The sequence below is a fragment of the Schistocerca piceifrons genome, chromosome X (assembly GCF_021461385.2).
Source record: "Schistocerca piceifrons isolate TAMUIC-IGC-003096 chromosome X, iqSchPice1.1, whole genome shotgun sequence".
Taxonomy (NCBI): Eukaryota; Metazoa; Arthropoda; class Insecta; order Orthoptera; family Acrididae; genus Schistocerca; species Schistocerca piceifrons.
Window position 1 is genome coordinate 408,452,125 of NC_060149.1, and position 6,508 is coordinate 408,458,632.

Below are 6,508 nucleotides of genomic sequence, written 5' to 3' on the forward strand. Positions count from 1 at the left end.
TGCCATTTCTGCTTGATAATGGCGAAGTACTGGGAGGTCATCTGGAATTAATCGCACTAACGTCTGGTATGTGATTTTCTTTTCAAATGTGTTGTACTTTCTGTAATCCTTCCAACAAATCTAAGTCCTCCATTCATGCTACATGTTACATGTTCTTTTTATGTATTCATTAATTGACCTGTGACGTTAGCTATTTAGCTGGGAAGTCATTATTAACAGAATTGTTGTTCGATATCATGTATGCAACGTAGGCCTTTTTAATTACGCTGGTACAATTTAAACTTCATGAAACACTCTGTACAATTGAAATGGAAGAGAATATTATAATAGCAAGTAAGAATAAACGTTCATAGGAGCTGTTCGTTGTTCTCTGCGTTTAAGGAGTCTCAGTATCTTGAACATAGCAATTCCCGTGAAGACTGCACAGACGACGTCCCTCTTGCTCACCACTGGTTGCTCAACACAGCCCCTGTGTCACATTTTCTCACCCCGAATTCTAATTTACGGGGAAGGAACTGCGTATAGGGATCCCTCTGTGGCTTTTAAACCTTTGCGTGTGATTCATAGCTCTGTATCCACTTCTTGCAGAAACCGGCCAATACTGACAGGTAAGTCTGGACAGCTGCCAAAACAAAGTCCGCCAGAAACGTAGGATGGGAAATTCCTGCTCTGAACAAGTCCGGGAGAAGTTTGTGCCGGTGTCTTTCGTAAAGGGAACGCCCTGGTATCACATGGTTGTGGTCTGCAATCTCATCTGGATGTTTTCTGTGGCACGGATGTGGCTGAACTTTCATCCTATAAAGTTGTGAAGGACAGCAGGCGTGTCCCACCCTGTTATGGGTAATAGATATTCGTGTAACTCAGAGCGCTTGTTAATTTTTCCCCTACATATTTAATTCATATGGAGTGCTCGAGATGTTCGCCACTAGCTTTGTAATTTGAAACATTCGGGACCTATTGTTTGTTATAGGCATTATCCTTGCATTTATCCACACTGGAACAGGGTTGCCATTCATTTCATTAAGTGCAAATTTTGTCCAAGTTTTCCTGTATTTCCTTTCGATCGTCGAACGACCATCATCAGTCACCCATCTGATATTGCTGCTGAACTTACCTGATAAATCTTTTATGTAGAACATTAGACGATTAGTTTTCTTTTGCGACTAAATTACAATAATATTAACCTTAGTAGAGTATATCTCTGAAATTGTCACACGAACTGTACACCATGGTCACAGTGACCCTCAACTATTTGCTGGTCATAGTGCCTGAATATGTATCATTTTATATTGAAACTGGATTCCCATATACTAAGCGCATGTTATTTCTCCTCCGTCATGCACTTTCTCAATCATCTAAAGTTCGAGACTAAGTGAAAAATGTCACTGCAGCTTTTTAATGATGCAACTAGGAAGTGATCCCAATCTAAAGACATTATCTGCAGTTTAATTAGTGAAGATGCTATTCATTTAATGAAATGTACATATCACACAAAATTTTGAGGTGTTCTCAATTATTCGTAAATCTTCATCATTTTCACACTCTTGGGATATGGACTATACTGCCATTGGCAATTGACAGGCCTCTTCTATTAGGAACAACTGCGTTCCAACAATGACCACTCTTTCTGTGGACGAGTGTATTCTCTCCATCGCTGTCTGAAGATCCGGCAGACTCATCAGTTTCGGCATTGTCATAACTGCTGCAGGAGCATCAGCTTCAGAATTTCATAAGTGAAGTCACTTATGCCACTTTCACGATTGAGTTCTTCAAACAATGGTTCTCGTATAGCATCTTGCGTTAGTGAGATGGCATTTCTACGTGCCATTTTCACATAAATGTGCTTCACACTCAGCGACAGAACAATTACACGATGTGTACTCCAGGATGACAGTGACCTTTCAAAAAATGTTTCTGTCAAATTAGTTAAACCACAATTCCTCACAACTTCGAGAGTCCGTCCTCCACTAGGTCTCACTCAAAGCCGAATTTACGTTGGTAGCAGCGGGCTGTTTATGAGCAGTGGTGTCGCATGCAAGGAAAAAAAAAAAAAAAACTCCAGGATCAGAGATCAGAGTGACACTGGTGTCCACTTCTAGGGTTAAGCAGAAGCAGCGTAATGGCATAATGTGAACTTATCTACAATATGTCTACATCTACATCTACATTGATACTCCGCAAGCCACCCAACGGTGTGTGGCGGAGGGCACTTTACGTGCCACTGTCATTACCTCCCTTTCCTGTTCCAGTCGCGTATGGTTCGCGGGAAGAACGACTGTCTGAAAGCCTCCGTGCGCGCTCTAATCTCTCTAATTTTACATTCGTGATCTCCTCGGGAAGTATAAGTAGGGGGAAGCAATATATTCGATACCTCATCCAGAAACGCACCCTCTCGAAACCTGGCGAGCAAGCTACACCGCGATGCAGAGCGCCTCTCTTGCAGAGTCTGCCACTTGAGTTTATTAAACATCTCCGTAACGCTATCACGGTTACCAAATAACCCAGTGACGAAACGCGCCGCTCTTCTTTGGATCTTCTCTATCTCCTCCGTCAACCCGACCTGGTACGGATCCCACACTGATGAGCAATACTCAAGTATAGGTCGAACGAGTGTTTTGTAAGCCACCTCCTTTGTTGATGGACTACATTTTCTAAGCACTCTCCCAATGAATCTCAACCTGGTACCCGCCTTACCAACAATTAGTTTTATATGATCATTCCACTTCAAATCGTTCCGTACGCATACTCCCAGATATTTTACAGAAGTAACTGCTACCAGTGTTTGTTCCGCTATCACATAATCATACAATAAAGGATCCTTCTTTCTATGTATTCGCAATACATTACATTTGTCTATGTTAAGGGTCAGTTGCCACTCCCTGCACCAAGTGCCTATCCGCTGCAGATCTTCCTGTATTTCGCTACAATTTTCTAATGCAGCAACTTCTCTGTATACTACAGCATCATCCGCGAAAAGCCGCATGGAACTTCCGACACTATCTACTAAGTCATTTATATATATTGTGAAAAGCAATGGTCCCATAACACTCCCCTGTGGCACGCCAGAGGTTACTTTAACGTCTGTAGACGTCTCTCCATTGATAACAACATGCTGTGTTCTGTTTGCTAAAAACTCTTCAATCCAGCCACACAGCTGGTCTGATATTCCGTAGGCTCTTACTTTGTTTATCAGGCGACAGTGCGGAACTGTATCGAACGCCTTCCGGAAGTCAAGAAAAATAGCATCTACCTGGGAGCCTGTATCTAATATTTTCTGGGTCTCATGAACAAATAAGGCGAGTTGGGTCTCACACGATCGCTGTTTCCGGAATCCATGTTGATTCCTACATAGTAGATTCTGGGTTTCCAGAAATGACATGATACGCGAGCAAAAAACATGTTCTAAAATTCTACAAGAGATCGACGTAAGAGATATAGGTCTATAGTTTTGCGCATCTGCTCGACGACCCTTCTTGAAGACTGGGACTATCTGTGCTCTTTTCCAATCATTTGGAACCCTCCGTTCCTCTAGAGACTTGCGGTACACGGCTGTTAGAAGGGGGGCTAGTTCTTTCGCGTACTCTGTGTAGAATCGAATTGGTATCCCGTCAGGTCCAGTGGACTTTCCTCTATTGAGTGATTCCAGTTGCTTTTCTATTCCTTGGACACTTATTTCGATGTAAGGTCGACACGAGCTCCATCAACAGAATTTGTAAGTTGTCTATGGATATTTTCTTAAGTATTTTGATACAAGAGACCCGGGGTATGCGGCGTCTTGTTAGAGGCCAATAATGTTATTATGATATATTTGGTTTGCTACCCTAAATACTTACGTTTCTCTGAAAATACGTCCATACCAGTGAAATAGCATGGATATGAATTCACGGAAACACAGAGTAATTGCAACAACCCGCAGAAACAAAAGTACTGTGATGTAGTTGTCGCTGCTGCGGGAACAGACTAGCATAGCGTTGTCCTGTCACTCTACCATTGCATTCAGAGAAGCCGTACATGAGGTTCACATCGGCCACCGCTTCATCAGTAAACCTATCCCCACTGCTATGTATCACTCATAACGTACAACTAACACTGGCGAATAAACACAGCCCAGACAGAACCGAGCAACCCTGAATGCTAGCCTAAGATGAGGAGTTCAAATGGTACAAATGGCTCTGAGCACTATGGGACTTAACATCTATGGTCATCAGTCCCCTAGAACTTAGAACTACTTAAACCTAACTAACCTAAGGACAGCACACAATACCCAGTCATCACGAGGCAGAGAAAATCCCTGACCCCGCCGGGAATCGAACCCGGGAACCCGGGCGCGGGAAGCGAGAACGCTACCGCACGACCACGAGCTGCGGACAAGATGAGGAGTAATGTGGGCCATACCTTTGTCAACAGAAAACACCGTGAGTGAATGAAACAAGTTTGTAACCACACAAGACACACAGTGCGTCCCTTCACCATTTCCATTGTTGTGCACATATTTTCTGAACAATAATCATCACAAAAATAAACGGGGATAAGAAATCAATGTCGTTTAAGGTTGAATAACGTGTATATTGTTTTCGTTCTACTGATTTTTGTTTATTTCGGACTAGTTTTCGGCTTACTGGTCCATCTTCACGAAATAACTGACAGGCGTCTGAAGGCACTCTAGTTTTTGGGTAACCAGACATGATAAAGATACAATCCACCTGCATAGAGATCAAACTTGTTTTTTAACGTTGAAATTACATTTTACACAATGGACAGTGTTAAGCTCAATAAATAATTAAACTACACCATATTACGGGTTAAATGGTTATACTGCTAAATTTTGTAAGGTCTTGACATTCTCTCAGAAACTGTTAAACTGAGCACTCGTTATTTATATTATGCAGTATACATATTTTTCAACATTGTAAACTAAACTTCAGGCAGTAGGCAATATTATACCTAATAATAATTAAGATACACATGATTATTGTGTACAATACTGCCCAGTGCCTAAAGATAGTTTACAATGTTGAAAAACATGTTTGTTACACAGCATAAATTAAGAGTGCTCAATTTAACAGCTTCTCACCCAATGTCAAGACCTCACAAAATTTAACATAATAAACATTTAGCCTATAATATTTTGTGGTTTAATTATTTATTGTGCTTAACATTGTCCATTGTGTAAAGTGTAATTTCGACGTAAAGAAACAAATTTGATGCACAACACTTTACGCAAGTGGATTGTATCTTCGCTTATAATGTCTGGTTACCTCAGAACTAGTGTCTCTTCAATACTGTAGTCAGTTGTTTCCTTAATTGTTCTTCCAAGAAGTAACGAAAGAATCCATAAATAAAATCTGTGTTGTTGTTGATTCTGTTGTTGCGGTCCTCAGTCTGAAGACAGCATTAGTCAAGCCTTGGTCTCCCTCTACAATTTTCATTCCACACACTTCTTTCCGTTGTCAAATTGACGATTTCCTGATGCCTTGGGATGTATCCTATCAACAAGTTCCTTATTTTAGTCAGGCTGTGCCACTGATTTCTTTTCACCCCAGTTCGATGCAGTATCTTCTCATTACTTATTCGATCTACCCATCTAATGAACAACATTCTTCTGTAGCACCATATTTCATAAACTTCTATTGTAGTCTTCTATGATCTGCTTATCGTACAGTTTCATTTCCGTACAAGCTACGCTCCATACAAATATATTCAGAAAAGACTTGCTAACATTTAAATTTATATTAAATGTTAACAAAGTTCTCTTTTTTAGAAACGGTATTCTTGCTATTGCCAGTCTGCATTTTATTATCTCTCTACGTCGGCCATCACATATTTTGCTGCCCAAACAGCAAAACACATCGTCTACTTTCAGTGTCACATTTCCTATTGTAATTCTATCAGCATAATCTGATTTAATTCAACTACATTTCATTACCTATATTCATCTCATAACCGCTTTTCAAGACACTCCTCATTTCAGTTGCTCTCCCAAGTCCTTTGCTGTCTCTGACAGAATTTCAATGTCATTGGCAAACAACAACGTTTTTATCTCTTCTCCCCGAACTCTAACTCCGTTTCCAGATTTCTCCTTGTTTCCCCTTAGGTTTTCCTCAATGTACAGACTGAAAAACATTGGGGAGACGTAAGACCCTATTCATTTCCATCTCAATTACGGCTTCCTTTTCACGCCCATCGCCTATTATTATTGCATTCTTATTTCTGTACAAGTTGTAAATAACTTTTCGCTTCCTGTATTTTACCCCTGCTGCCTCCAGGATTTCGAAGAGCATATTCCAATCAACATTGTCAAAAGCTTTTCTTAAATCTACAAGTGCTGTAAATATAGGTTAGCCTTTCTTCATTGTAACTTCTAAATTAAGTTGTACGATAATATGACCTCGTTTGTTCCGGTATTCCTCCTCAAGAAATAAAACGAAATGTAATTACTTTGTAACGAGCCACCGGAAACTACGGGTCCCTTATACTAAAATATTCGGAGGTTTTATGGGTAGAATTG